Here is a 16254-nt window from a genome sequence, read left to right on the forward strand (position 1 = left end):
CTTCTTTACTCAATATCATGGCTCTAATGTCATGCCTGTAGCAGAATTCTATTGCTTGACTATATAACAATTTATTTTTCCATCCTTATACTGATGTATTTAGGTTGTTTACAGTTTTCTGCTATTATAAACATTTTATAAACGTCGCCATTAATCCACATCTTTACCAACACTTGGTATTGTTAAACTTTGGTTTTGGCAGTCTAGTTAGAGTGAAATGGTATCTCATTGCCATCTTTATTTGTATTTTTCAGGTTATTAAGAGACTGATTCTTTATCTCAGTTTATAGGTCACTTGCATTGCTTTTCCAAGAAATATGTACTTATGTATTTTGTCATTTTTCTACTAGCTTTTTTGTTTATTTCTTATTGGCTACTGTGACTTACTACACTTTCTGGTTGTTTGTTAGTATTATATGATCAAAATATTTTCCCCCAGTTTGTGGCTTCTCCTCTTACTCTCTATGTGATATCTTTGAACAAAAGATTCAAAATTTTATGGAATAAAATTTATCAATATATCCTTTGACATTTCTGATTTTGTATTATATTTTTAAAATACTCCCTATCTAGAATGTATAGAGGCATTTTATGGTGTCAGGTAGAGAATACATTTTCCCCCACAAGGAAAATTATTTTTCCCCAAACAATATAGTGTATAGTTCATATTTTCCCTACTAATCTGTAATGCCATCTCTGCCATATACCTAATCTATCTATCTATATCTATCTATCTAACTTCTATCTTTCTGTTTATCTATCTATCATCTGTGTTCTGTGTTGTTTCAGTACCTAATTTTCTATCTTTTACTTGACAACACTGTCTTTAAAATAATATAGCTTTATAATAAACCTTGATATTTAGTAGCACAATTCTCTCTTCTTTAGATATCTTAGCTATTTTTGGTTCTTTGCTCTTCCATCTATATTTTAGAATCAGTTTGTCAAGACCTGCGGGGAATTTGTTGAAATTTTTACCGGAATTGCAGTGAAGCTATAGATAGATTTGTACAATGTATTTTAGTGAGGGAAGCCAAGATGCAGAAAACCATGGATACTCTGACGCCATTTTTATAAAATAAAGAAAAAGAGCCCTACAGGTGTACATGTACGTGTGTATGTGTGGGGGGACTTTTCTAGAGTTACTTCCTAACAAGTTATAAGATTTTCTAGTCCCACTATGGGATTTTGAAATTTCTCCATTTCTCCATCTCAAGAAAGTGCCCCTTGGGTAATTATGATCCCCCTTGTCAGGCACAGTAAAAGACCCTGTGGTGGCAGGTTTTTGTTTTGGTCTGGCTTTTCTTAAACTTCCAGCCAGAGAAAGCAATCCTGAACTATGCCTTCTGTTGCAGGGAACAAACTTTAAGTAGAAAGATCCCTCTCTTTTCTGGGCCCAAACCCAATGGCAGCCTTCATTCCTCCATAATAAAAGACATTAACAAGGTCTACAAAGATATGTCCATTTATTTTCCCCGACAATAACCACTTTCTGAGGGTGCTAAATTTCTGTGTGTACATAATAAATGCTCAATAAATATTTACTGAAAGAAGTAATATGACTTAATCTATACAAAGTGTAGCAGACGTTTCTTAAAAAAAAATCTCTGGCATGTGGATGAATTATTCTGCATGCACATAATAAATACTCAGTAAACATTTATAGAAATAAATAAAGAAGAAAGTAATCTCACTTTATACAAACCGTAAAAGACACTGCTTAAAAATGTGTGGTATGTGGATGTCTCACATAGTTTCAATGTTAATAAAGATTTTACCAATTTTTCTTGTTGTCATTTCTTTCACTTTTTGTGAGAGGGAAAATGAATGCCTGCTCACGCATCATCATCTTTCATCAAAATCATTCATCTGTACTATACTGAACTCCTTAATGATATACACTTAATCTGAAAATGTAACACAAGTCTTACTGGTTTTACTTTTTTTTTTTTGAGCTTCAATGTGTTTCCCACATTAATAAGTAGCATTTCTTAACCTCGATACCATAGAATTGTTTTTGAAAGTTTTAAGATTACTGTGGTACCAGAAATTTTTTCTAGTGCCCTCCAGGACACAACTTCATAAAGGGCTACTTTGGGCTCATGGACAGCTACCTTCCCCCCACACCACCCTCCAAAAGTGACATCCAGAAGAACTTCTCTGAATATCCAGTGTACTCATTGAGTAGCAGATAGAAGAGCTTTGCTGTTGATCTGACGATGTTAACTAGAAAATAATCTTAACCCACTTATTTTGAGGAAACTTCAATTATATTCAATTTGGTGATAGGTGAAATAACTGAAATTAGAGTTGTCTGTGACCCTAAATGGAAGTTATTTCCTATATGTTATTATATAATTGTTATATGTTATATTATTATTTTCCAGATTGTTGAGTCTCATTGCAAATCTTCTAGGGGTGGGATGAAGAGATACGTACTTTGAACAATCTCCTTTGGGTTTCATGCACACTAAAGTTTGAGGACCATTGACCAGCACTGTATAAAACCCAGAGTTGAAGATATAATAATTACTAAATAAATACTTAAATAAAAAAATATTTGGGCACCCTTACTTGTTAATTTTCATTGATGAGAATGGATATATAATTAGAAACAAATTTGGGTACTGGAAAAATTATTTCTTAAAATATGTTGATTATTTTGAGTTTGTTTTCTTGTAATCCAAATTTTCCAGGTAAATGTATGCTTTTTCTAGGTTTAATGGTCTATTTTGGAAGGAAACATGAGATGAGAAATAGATTCAAAATATGATTTTAACTTCAGTGGAATCACAAAATCTAGACAATCCATTAACCTTTATCAAACATTATCTGAATTATAATTCTTTTTAATTTTCTGTTTAATTATATCTTTTTTCTAAGGTCTTTGTTCATTCTTTCTAGCAACCAACAAAACTTACTTGATGACACTTCTTATTTTACCAAAACCTTGATTTTTAAAAAAATTTTTATTGAAGTATGGTTAACTTACAATGTTGTGTTAGTTTCAAGTGTACATCAAAGGGGTTCAGTTTTATATATACATACACACACACATACATACATATACACACATGTATATATAGTTCAGATTCTTTTCCGTTATAGGTTATTACAAGATATTTAGTATAGTTCAAGAAAGATACAGTAGGATCTTGTTGTTTATCTATTTTGTATATAGTAGTTTGTATCTGCTAAACCCAAACTCCTAATTTATCCCTTCCCCCTTCCCCGTTGGTAACCATAAGTTTATTTTCTATGTCTGTGAGTCTATTTCTGTTTTGTAAATAAGTGCATGTGTATCATATTTTAGATTACACATATAAGTGCAATCATATGATATTTGTCTTTCTCTGACTTACTTCACTTAGTATGATAATCTCTAGGTCCATCCATGATGCTGTAAATGGCTGTATTTCATTCTTTTTTATGGTTGAGTAGTATTCTATTTGTGTGTGTGTGTGTGTGTGTGTGTGTGTGTGTGTATGTATCTCAATCACATCTTCTTTGTCCATTCACCTTGTTGATGGACATTTAGGTAGCTTCCATGTCTTGGCTGTTGTAAATAGTGCTGCAGTGAAAATTGGGAAGCATGTGTCTTTTTGAATTAGAGTTTTCTCTGGATATATGCCCAGGAGTAGGATTGCTGGATCATATGGTAACTCTATTTTTAATTTTTTAGGGAACCTCCATACTGTTCTCCATGGTGACTGTACCAATTTACATTCCCACCAATAGTGCAGGAAGGTTCCTTTTTCTCCACCCCTCTCCAGCATTTATTTGCAAACTTTTTAATGATGGCCATTCTGACTGGCATGAGGTGATACCTCATAGTTTTGATTTGCATTTCTCTAATAATTAGTGATATTGAGCAACTTTTCTTGTGCCTGTTGGCCATCTGTATGTCTTCTTTGGAGAAATATCTATTTAGATCTTCTGACCACGTTTTGATTGGGTTGTTTGTTTTTTGATATAAAGCTGTATGACCTGTCCGTGTATTTTGGAAATTAATCCCTTGTCGGTAGCAACGTTTGCAAATATTTTCTCCCAGTCCATAGGTTGTCTTTTCCTTTTGTTTATGGTTTCCTTTGCTGCACAAAAGCTTTTAAGTTTAATTAGCTCTCATTTATTTTTGTTTTTATTTCCATTACTCAAAGAGATAGATCCAGAAAAAATATTTCTGTGATTTATGTCAAAGAGTCTTCTGCCTACGTTTTCCCTGGGAATTTTATAGTATCTGTTCTTACATTTAGGTCTTTAATCCATTTTGAGTTTATTTTTGTCTATGGTGTTAGAGAATGTTCTAATTTCATTCTACTCTCTACTTTCACTCTAATTTCATTCATTCTAATTTCATTCTACTGTCCAGTTTTCCCACCACCACTTATTGAAGAGACTGTCTTTTCTCCATTGTATATTCTTGCCTCCTTTGACGTAGATTAATTGACTATAAGTGTGTGGGTTTATTTCTGGGCTTTCTATCCTGTTTCATTGATCTATATGTTTGTTTTTGTGCCAGTCATACTGTTTTGATTATTGTAGCTTTGTAGTATAGTCTGAAGTGAGAGAGTGTGATTCCTCCAGTTCCATTCTTCTTTCTCAAGATTGTTTTGGCCATTTAGGGTCTTTTGTGTTTCCATACAAATATTAAAATTTTTTTGTTCTAGTTCTGTAAAAAATGCCATTGGTAATTTGATAGGGATTGCATTGAATCTGTAGATTGCCTTGAGTAGTATGGTCATTTAAACAATATTAATTCTTCCAATCCAAGAACATGGTGTATCTTTCCAGCTGTTTGTGTTGTCTTCAATTTCTTTCATTAGTGTCTTATAGTTTTCAGAGTATATCTCTTTTGCCTCCTTAGGTAGATTTAACGCTGTCATAATTCTAGAGAAATTAAATTGTAAATATAAAGGTCTAAAATATGATTAATACACTTGTCTTATATCGATTAGACATAAAGCCAGCGTCATTGGCAGGTTTCAGATATACTTTGATATATTTGGAATATCCAAAACAAAGACAATATGTGTGTATTGTCTTTAATTAATATGTATGTATGTGTGTGTGTGTGTACACTTTTGTGGGAAGCGTATAGAACTATTAATCTCAGAAGATCAATACATATTACAACATCCAGAATATTAATCAAAAAAGCAGAAAATTATAATAATCTATCCAACATCAGAGTATGTGTTGAACATGTACTGTGTTTCATTGCTAGTGGAAAAGACTTAAAATAAATTTTTATTTTGAAAACACAGTGTGGTAAGTGTTGCAGTGGAGATTGGCAAGCAGAGGAAGTCAAAGGGATGATGGGGACCAATAAAACCAAATTTCATACTTCTTTTTTTTTTTTCAACAATCTATATATATTTTTTTAAGTATTTGTTTGTTTATTTATTTATGGCTGTGTTGGGTCTTCGTTTCTGCGCGAGGGCTTTCTCTAGTTGCGGCAAGCGGGGGCCACTCTTCATCGCGGTGCGCGGGCCTCTCACTGTCACGGCCTCTCTTGTTGCGGAGCACAGGCTCCAGACGCACAGGCTCAGTAATTGTGGCTCACGGGCCCAGTTGCTCCGCGGCATGTGGGATCTTCCCAGACCAGGGCTCGAACCCGTGTCCCCTGCATTGGCAGGCAGACTCCCAACCACTGCGCCACCAGGGAAGCCCCAAATTTCATACTTCTAAACTCATTTCAAGACTAACATAGATCACTGAATTCATGAGGGTAACAATAGAGGGTAAGACTGTGTAAGTGGAAAAATGATGATCCACGTCAAGCAAATCTGGTAACTGCTCAAGTTATGTTTTTCCAATTTTGAACATACATTTTTTTAAAACACTCACAGTAACAAGTCAGCTGCCCATCTGTTCTACCAAACTAAACAGAATAGAGTGTGAATAGGTCAGAAAGTATCCAGTGGGACCTCTTAGTTGGTTAAAGAAAACTGGTAGATATTATTTTGTCCCCTTAAGGTAGTTTTTGTCATGATTCCCAGTAATTGAAATTTTCTATGGTTGTTAAGGAACCATTAAAAAGCCGTTTCTTCATCAATTAGAATCTTGCTGCCAGATTGTATGACATTTCGTGAACCAGATTTAATTTGTTATACATTGTTCCAGAAGGTGAGATGAGATTAGAGGGACTTGTGTGTTAGTTGAGAGATGTATTTTACACTGACTTCTCATGGTCCCTTTCTAGTTATTCAAATATAACGGCATGATCTTGATTAGTTAATCTTTCCACATCAGCATTTTCAGATGGTACTTCATGAAATTTTCACTACAATTAAAAAATGCAATTAAAATGGATTACCTAAATCAAAGTCAATCTTTAATTACTGTGTACTATCTAGATCCTTATTTCACGATAGAACAGATAAAATTCTAACAACTGCAGTGCTAATGCCTTCATTATTAAAAACATAATAATACCAGTCTTGTGAGGCTCATCTCATTTTCTATCAGTTCCTTTTTTACGTTGTCATCAAGTTTGCTTCTTTTCACAACCTATTGCCTACTTAGTCCTGAGCTGGTTTTTATATACTTCTCGAAGAAAAAATTAAATTATACAAGGTTTATCTAATTAATCCAAGTCCTTTCATGTAAAAGGGATGGGTGTCTCAACTGAACTTGCCCTAGTTCTCTTTCACTTTTACATTTTTTGCCGTTGTTAGCTATTGCAAAAAACAAGTAAGAAAATTGTGGTGGGGGGAGGAAATACTTGGTAATTCTACTCACTATCACATGAAGTCTTGGGTTCTAAACCTTGTCAGTTTGCATGCATCGATTCACTGGCACATTTTGCCAAGTTTTTCAGTAGTGTTAATATTGGTAGTGAGGTGAAAACTAACAGACCTAAAAGTCAAAGGGCCCCAGTGTCAATGTCCATGTATTAGTTATGTTACAGTGGGAAAGTTCCCTAAGCTATGTGAGTCTCTATTTCCTCATCTGTAATATGAGGATGACAAAAGTACGTACCTAGAGTCATTGTTGTAAAACTCAGAAATGATTTATATACAGTTCCTGTTGCATAGTAGGTACTCAATAAAGAGTGGCTGTTTTATTATATCTTAGTATTTTCTGTGTTACTGTACAACCTATCTGGCTATCAGGATAACATCTTAGTCTAGGAGTCTATAAATATTATACAATCAAAATTGTTATTGGTGGACTCTGAGCTTAAACATGTTGGTATTTCTCCAGTCTCTCAATATTTGCATATATAATAGTGCTTGTTAACTAATATCTGATGTTAAGTACATGTAACCCTGAAATGTCTTTTTGAACTTCCTAACAGAATATGGCATTACATCAATCTTTTTCTAAAAGCTAAACCAAAATAGCCTTATTATAATAGCCAAAATAGCCTAAGCTAACCAGAAGCCTTATCTTCTGGCAACTTAAACTCCAGCAAAACATTGATACAGATTGAGTTATTAAGGGATCAGAATAAATAGTTAACAAATTAGTTAAGTAGTATTGCATTTAATAAAAGACCACATGATTTAAAGAGTAAAGAAATAATTTCTAGACCTGCGTATCAGTGGAAAACCCAACTGTTCCATGACACAGAGAAGGCTTACTTAGCAATATGGAAATTCTGAAACATCCTGTTATATTGAAGGCAGAAAAATGTAGTAACATGTGGGTGCCATAACTTGAGAGAAAAACTAAATGAAAAATGTATATACTGTCATAAAGACTATAGAGGGAATTGGTCTAATTCTGTGCGGTACTATGAATGACATGGCAATCAAAGGTGAGGATATTGATGTGGAAAAGACCAAGAGAGACATGGAGAAGAAAATATTGACAGTGAAGCTAAAAACAATGATTAGGATTTATCAATGCTAAAATTATTCAGTCTACGAAATGATAGGCTTGATTGGTCCAAGTTTATGCCAGTGAATTTATGGCTAGTTTTCTCTAGATTGAGCAGTTTATATTTATTTTCTTCACATGGCAGTTCTCTATAGTCAGCTTCAACTTGAGTTAAAAAAATAAGTTAATCATCATTGTTGTTCCTTTTATCATGGAAGAAAAATAGATTCCCTGAGGATTACTGCCTTTTGTATCATGATGAGGCTTTAACAAAAATAAACAGCTCTTTCAAAATGTCTTACAGATTGACATTTTAGTTCTCATGCTTTCCTTGAAGATTAAATATTCTAAGAATCCAATAGCCAGGTATATTTTATAGTGTCCCTGAATGCTGTATAAATACCAAGTTCAATGTTGCATCTCTTCAGTTCACAGAGGAAGTCCAGAGGCAATAATTTTTTGCTAGAAAGAACAGCAAATAATCAATATACAACACAAAACTACAGAGTCTCTGGGTACATGAGTAACATGTGGTATCCAAAAATAAAAAAGACTACTTTTAAAATTACAGTAGCATTTATGAAGAAAAATTTTACAAAAGAATTCCTCTTAGCTTAACTCAATTTGAAAGAAAAGACATTTCATAAATCAGAAAAGTGTGTGAGTAGTAAGTAGTTAATGCATAAATTTCTGATTACTAATTTAATCTTAGGGATAATTAGTGTAAAAGTAATGACATACTGCTTATGTAATAGGAGATGCACCCTTGATTTCTAAAATAAAAACAAAAATGTGTGCTTTTTGGAATGACCCAAATGTTGAGCACTTTTTCCCTCTGGTTAGCTTTAGCAACCTGACTGTGTTTTGTTCTGTAGTGTATCCTTAGGTCAATGTTTGTGGAAGACTCTTACTTGATATAATTTTTTTTTCCAGGTAGGAATGTTCTTCTATTAATAGGGTTTTATTTGAAAAAAAGTTACGTAGTTAAACATAGTCAGACACTTTCAGTAAATACTAGTTTTGATAAAATTAGCATGCTTTTTAATCAGGATTTCTTGGAAACTTCAACGGGCTAAGAGGAACTGTGAATCCTCTCCAAACCTGTCATTTTGTTATACTTTATTAGCACTAAATGCCATAGGACATAAAAACAAAAAACACCACAAAACGAATTCCTAATTTTTGTCAAATGTTTCGCTTGGGATGCTTATGCTATAAGCATGACGATTCATGAATATAAATCAATTTGGGAAAGACCTAAAGATGACCAAGTCTTTCATCACCAATGCCCTATATCTATGTATGCTCAATGGGTGCCTTCTAATTTTCCAAAGTGATTCAGTTCAGTGATTCTCCTTACCTGTTTTGACAACCACATATAGGTCTTTTCATAAAGAAAAAAGGGCCTTTTGTTTACTTGTTTGCTTGCTTGCTTTTTTCAGGAGAGTCAAAAACTTATATAATAAAGTTTAAATGTACTTGAGTCCTGGGTGACCTCCTCTGCTTTTTAGCGTGCGCATCACTGCTCACTTAACCTAGATGCGTGTTTGTTTGCTCAGGATTAGAGTCAGGGGTTGCCCAGTATTTCTTAGCGGACTAACACCACCAAGACTTACCATGGATATAAACAGCCATTTCTGAAGATGTGGTCAATCTTTTCTGCCTAATTAGGCTAAGAAAAGATTATCAGAGTTTTTCTAAAGCAATTATTATTAGGAAACCTTTTTTAATTAAAAAGTTATAGAACCAAATATATTTAAAAAGGAAATTCTATCTCTTAAGATAAGCACAGCCTGTCTTGGCCTGGGTAGTGCAAACTTAACAAAATACTCTCCACCATGGCCTCCACCATTTTTAAAGCTTCAATTCTGGCTGGCATAGGCCAAAGATATTAAATTTCTAAGCTAATATTTTTAGATGATGTTGCTGGGTGGGCCATACTCTAGCTTTAGGTTATTTCCTGGCATCTACCCTGCAATTTCTGAGACCATTTTAAGCCTCATTAAAAATTTTGTACTCAAGCAAGTGTTAATCATGTGATTATCTGGCCCTTAAAATGCCACCCACCTTGATTTCAGAATGTTCTGCCCTGACTTTGCTATCACCCTCATGAGGGCTGCTCTTCCCTTTAGCACCAGGCTCCAGGAAGACTGAACTTCATTTCTGATCAATCTCTTCCTAACCTGTTCCATTTGCCACAAGCATATTGATTTATTGGGGAAAAAATTTAAGGATAATTCTATGCTTCAGTAAAGTTCAGCTGCTTCACTGCTGTTGCTAAGACAATGATAGAAACTGGTCTCCATATTTGCCTTGATATTTTGATTTTGTTCCCTGCAGAACTCCCCCATTGTGGACTTTCCCATAAATAGGGTGACCATAAAATTTATTTTTCAAATGGGAGGACTTCTGAGAATGAAAAGAGGTGCTGGTGATAATTATGCCTAGACATAACCATAAACCAGGACTACCCCAGGCACACTGGGACATACCATCACCTTGCTTTACATGCATGGGTACTAAACAGCAGAGTCATAAAGAGTCCTGGTCAACGAGTAAAAGGCCATGAATACTCAGTATAAAGGCATGTTTTTAATAAAGGTACATGGTGAGCTCAGAAAAAATTTAAGTAGGAATAGATTGTGTTTACCGTACTCTCCCTCTTCTCCCTAACTCGGCTTCCTGTTGTACCTCCTTACTCATGCTTCTTTACGTTACACTCATGTAGCTGTCCCGTTGAAAATGTGCCCGTGCAGTCATGTTAGAATGTATGAAATAGAAGAAAGTGCATGCATGTTTTTCAAAATTCTAAATGTGACCTGGAGATCAGACCTGTTGGGGAGTCTTTGCAGGGACACGGCAGTCTTAGGACAACTTGTAAATTTACTCTTGTCTTTGAAAGATGCCAAAGACTGGTTTAGCTGAATTAGTAGTAGATTGTCTCCTCATAATTTGGGAATAGGTTCCTGAAAACTAAGCTTACCCTAAGCTAAAAGCATTACCAACCTTTTCGGTTTACTACTGTTACCCACATAGAGGAAATCAGACAGTCTATTCTCAGATACTACATTTTACTAGTGAAAATAAGGTCTTTGCTTTGCCTCCCAAAGAGCCCTCCATACATCACAGCTCATCACCATGTCTGCAGTTCTGTTTCAAATGTGGTGCCTGAGGCTGCATGATGCATAATGCATCCAGATTGAATCTAGAAAGAGAAACTTTAATCCTCTTGGTGGTATCTTTCTGATAACAACAACCTTTGTTTCAAATTTTCTGTATCTCCATGAAAGATTTTTTTTTTTTTGCTACAGTTGTGAAATATAAAATCTGATACCTCCAATCAGATGGAAAACTACAAAATTACATGCCTAAATAAATGAACCTGAGAGAGGGAGAATGTGTGAAAGATCATGTGGTTGTGCCAAGCATAAAACCACCACAATGTGTGTGCTTGATTCAAAGAAATCTGAATGTAGCACAAGAGAGTGACTAGAACAATTTGTTTTGTTCTGGTCGAGTATGATATCTGTCCATTACTGCTGTTATTTTCTTAATCTCATAGATTAGGAGTGAGCGTGAAATTGCTCTGACCTAGTTATTATTCTGGATTCAATTTTCAGGCTTATGTTAATTATCAGAAAATCAAAAAAATAAAAACAAACCACTTACAGTACAATAATCATGTAATGTTTTCCTCCATCCCAATTTTCAACTGAATTGGTTGCACTGTTCAGATCAAGGTCAATGTCTGGGATTAACAGACCATATCCATCAGCCTCATCTTTAAAATGAGACACTCTCCTTGCTTTATTCTCTGTCTACGTGCGCTTTGGTGTATTTTTAAAGTCATTCATTGTTCACGTGTCCAGATACAGCCTTTAATGAAAAATATTTTTTCTCAGCATCACTGTTTTTTTAAGTAAAATACAAAATCCCTTAAAACTCCTATTCTATTTCAAATAATTTACTGGTCTACACATTGCCTGAAATCAAGAGTATATGAACTTGTCAGTTTCCTGCATTTGAAATCCTGAGTGTAAAGCTGTGTATGAGATGGAATGGAAAAAGCAAAATTATGGTTTGGCTTTTAAAAGAACAGATAATGAAATGGGAGGATTCTGAAAGAACCCTATTATTCCACATTAAGTCCTAAGTAAAACTGAACCTCTCTTTAATCTAGACGTACTCATGAAAAGTGATATAGAAATTGGATTTTTAGAAAAACAGTATTTAATCCTCTAAAAATGATTGGTTTTATGTAACATTTTACAATTCTAGTTTGCTTCCGTGAAATGTATCTAGATTCCAGATCCTCTTTTCTTCTTTGACTACACTTCTGTCTAGGGAATCTCACCAAATCCCGTGGATTTAAATAGCATCATCCTGTTGTTGGAGCCCAGAATTACATCTCCCTGAATTCTGCCCTGATCAACAGTGTTTACCTCTGTCTACATGGGAATGCCCAATACCCCTCCAAATCTGACATGCTAGTGGGGGGTTTTCCGTACTATTAATAGGATGACATCCTCCACCTGGTTGCTCAAGTAAAACCTGAGTGATAATCTTGATCTCTCCTTTTGCTGCTCTTATTTGCCTCTCTTCCCCAATTTTCTTATCTGCTTTCAAGTTTACTAGCAAAATGTATCCTGAAACCAAGTTTCCTCTTCATCGAGTTTAAATCTAGTCAAAATCACTATTGTCATCCCTCTCGAACTAGTACAAAAGCTTCCCGGCTGCTCTGCCTAATGTTCCTAATATTTTCCTACTGTATATTCTTCACTTAGCAGCAAAAATACGTCTTGAAATATAGAAAAATCATATTACTCTCCTGTTAAAATGGGAAGAGAAAGACCTATATGTTCATAAAATTCAATCAGTAAAAAGGAAAATAGAGATGTGTTAAAACTTCGGTGATCACCACTAAATCTGTCTGAATGTCCACTGAATTATTTTAGAGAACAAAGTTTAAATACTACACCTTGACAAACTGAACGTTTGTGTGGTAGATAGATACAGGCATAGGTAGGGAGTTGAGATAGAGATATCTAATGATGTTATTACAGATGGGAAAAGAAAACCAGAGAGAATTAATTTATTCATTTTATTCATAGCAAAGCTTCATTTGACACTATTGAATCATCATACACCATTTTTCACAAAAGGAAACTTGAAGAAATGGCAAATTTCAGAGCAGGGAGAAGAAAATTACAAGACGATTCTAAAACATTTTGTTGTTCCAAAACATAAAGAATTACTCAAAGAATGAAAATCCAACAAAATGACAAGTCAGCCTGAAAGGGCTCTTATTGACCAAATATAGAAAATCTGAGTATAAACATGACAATAAGGACAATAAGGAGTTGTAACCTGTTGAGTAAAATAAGAACACAAGAGCCAAAGCTGATAATAAGTAAACCAACACAGGACACACATACATATGTACGGATAGCAAATAAGGGAGACAAGAGAGTTCTTTTCTATGGTAGAATGCCAACTAACAAACGTAAAAGGAATGAGTTAGAAAATAAGCATTTTGAAATCATTACAATTATTGACCCATAGTGCATATATAAAAATTGGTTACATATTAGAATAAAAGGTCACTTTCAATTCCAAAAAGTAGAAAAATCACATTCAGCAATTTCTGATCTCAGTGCAACAAGAAACCAAAAAATCAATGATAATATTAGAAATGTAAGAGGAAGAGAAGAAATGGGGGAACAACACCTGGATATTAGAAAGAAAGAAAGAAAGAAAGGAAGGAAGGAAGGAAATAAAGAGGGAAGGAAGGGAGGGAGGATTCCATTTTTATTTATTTATAGTGTTTTATTTATTGTGTCATAATTTTATAGAAAATTTATCTCCCTGTATATCCCCTTACCTTACACTGTTTTTGATATAATTGTCTTAGATATTTTTTCTGCATTAATTTGGAACCATATCAGTGTATTAATTTTTGCTTCAACTGTTAAATATAATTTAGAAAACTCAAGAGGAGAAGAAAAGTTTATTGTATTTACCCATATTTTTGATTACTGTGTTCATTCTTCCTTCCTGGGGTCCCAGGGTTCTGTCTTTTATTGTTTTCTTCCTGTGTAGAGAACTTGCTTTAGCCATTGTAGCGTAAGCTTCTGGTGACATATTATCTTATTTTTCCTTTATCTGAGAAAGTCTTGATTTCTTATTGATTCCTGAAGGATATCTTTGATGGATATAGGATTCTGACTTGACACTTCTTTTCTTTCAATACTTAAAAAATGTTGTGTCACTTTCTTCTGGCCTCCATGCTTCCTTATGAGAAATTCACTGTCATTTGAATTGTTTTTCCTGTATAGACACTGTTTCTCTCTTGCTGCTTTGAAGATTTTTTTTCTTTGTAGTTTTAAAAAATTTGACTATGATGTTTCTTGTGGTGGAGTTCTTTGAGTTTATCTTGTTTGGAGTTTGCTCAAAGTCTTGAATATGTGATCTTGTGTCTCTTGCCAAAATTGAGATGCTTTCGGCCATTGTTCTTCAAGTATGTTTTTATCCTTGCCCTTTATCCTCTCCTTCCAGAACTCCAGTGAATGAGTGGTAGATCTTTTGTTGTATGTAGCCCCATATGTCCCTGAGGCTTTCTAAATTTTTTGCCAGCCTGTTTTGTCTCTGTTGTTCACATTGGGTAATTCCTCTTATTCTATCTTCCAGTTCACTCATTCTTTCCTCTGCCCCTTCCATCCTACAGCTCAATCCTCTTGAGTTTTTTCTTTTTTTGTATTTTACAAAATTTCTCTTTAGTTCTTCTTTATTCTTTTAATTCATTGATGAGACTTTCTGTTTCTTTGCTGAGATGCTCTCTCTTATCATTTGTTTCAAATGTTTTTGCAATTGCTCATTGAAGCATTTTTATGATTGCTGCTTTAACATCTTTTGCAGATAATTCTAACATCTCTGTCATTTTGATGTTGGCATCTATTGACGGTTTTCTTTGACTCCATTTGAAATCTTCTTGGTTCTTGGAATGATGCATAATTTTTGATTGACATCTGAGGATTTTGCATATTATGCTATGAGAGTCTGGATTTTATTTAAGCCTTCAGTTTCTGCCGGCTTCCTTTGACATCACTCCATCTGGGTAAGGGAGGGGCACTGCCTCATTACTAGCAGCTGTGGTGTAAGTCCAGCTCCTCACCCAGCCTGGGTTGACACTTTATTACTGCTGGCAGAATAGTCCATTAGGCCTCCACCAAAACCTTTCTGGCTGGTAGAAGTGCATTGTTACTGCTCCACACACAGTCTCCACTCAATGTGGGAGGGATTATTACCACATTGTAGAGATAAAAGATAAGCACCCCTATATGTCATTCTCTGACCACAACCCAGCAAATGACTTGGGTTAACTCATTACCGTCTGGCTAGGCGGGAATTTCTAGGCTTTCCCATTCAGTTTCTGCTGCTGAGATGGGGGAAGAGTTTTTTCTGTGGTGTTTGTCTGGAGTAGAGCAGTTATTGTCTAAAAGTTTCTCTCTTGCTAGGCTGCCTTTTTCCTGATCCTCTGGATATAAAGAGACTTTTGTTAGATCTTTTACATCTATATCTATCGGTGTTTCTAGGTTTCTGGTTATTCAACTTTTTAATGGCAAAATAAAACCCAGGAAACTTATCACTATGTTATTCCTTGTATCCTTAGCCAATCTTCCTTCTTTTCTCTGCCTTTCAGAGTATCCTTATGTTTGTTTTATGTATAAGGTCCAGATTTTTTAAAATAGCTTTTTAAAAATTTTTTTATTCATTCATTTATTTTTGTTTGCTTTGGGTCTTCATTGTTGTGTGCGGGCTTTCTCTAGTTACGGTGAGCAGGGACTACTCTTCGTTGTGGTGTGTGGGCTTCTTATTGTGGTGGCTTCTCTTGTTGTGGAGCATGGGCTCTAGGCATGTGGGCTTTAGTAGTTGTGGCACGCAGGCTCAGTAGTTGTGGCTCATGGGCTCTAGAGTGCAGGCTCAGTAGTTATGGCACACGGGCTTAGTTGCTCCGTGGCACGTGGGATCTTCCTGGACCAGGGCTCGAACCCATGTTTCCTGCATTGGCAGGCAGATTCTTAACCACTGCGCCACCAGAGAAGTCCCAGATTTTTTTAGTGTTACTTAATGAAAGGAATAGGGAAAATATACCTACTCCATATTCCTGGAAACAGAAGATCATACTTTTTTCTTAAACTTTGAATATATTAAAAAATTAATTTACCTCGTAAGAGTTTGGTGATAATAAGTACTTTTAAAATAAGATTTATTGTGTTGATTCATATTTCATAATACTTCTATACCCATAATAGAAATACTTCAACTCACAGGAAAAAAAGAAACTTAGAGATTTATGTAGTCTAATTTCATAGTCTTATTTCTGAAAATTTGTTTGACTCCTTCTAGTAATGATGATATCATTCTCTACCT

Source organism: Balaenoptera musculus, chromosome 2 (genome assembly GCF_009873245.2).
Source record: "Balaenoptera musculus isolate JJ_BM4_2016_0621 chromosome 2, mBalMus1.pri.v3, whole genome shotgun sequence".
Lineage (NCBI taxonomy): Eukaryota > Metazoa > Chordata > Mammalia > Artiodactyla > Balaenopteridae > Balaenoptera > Balaenoptera musculus.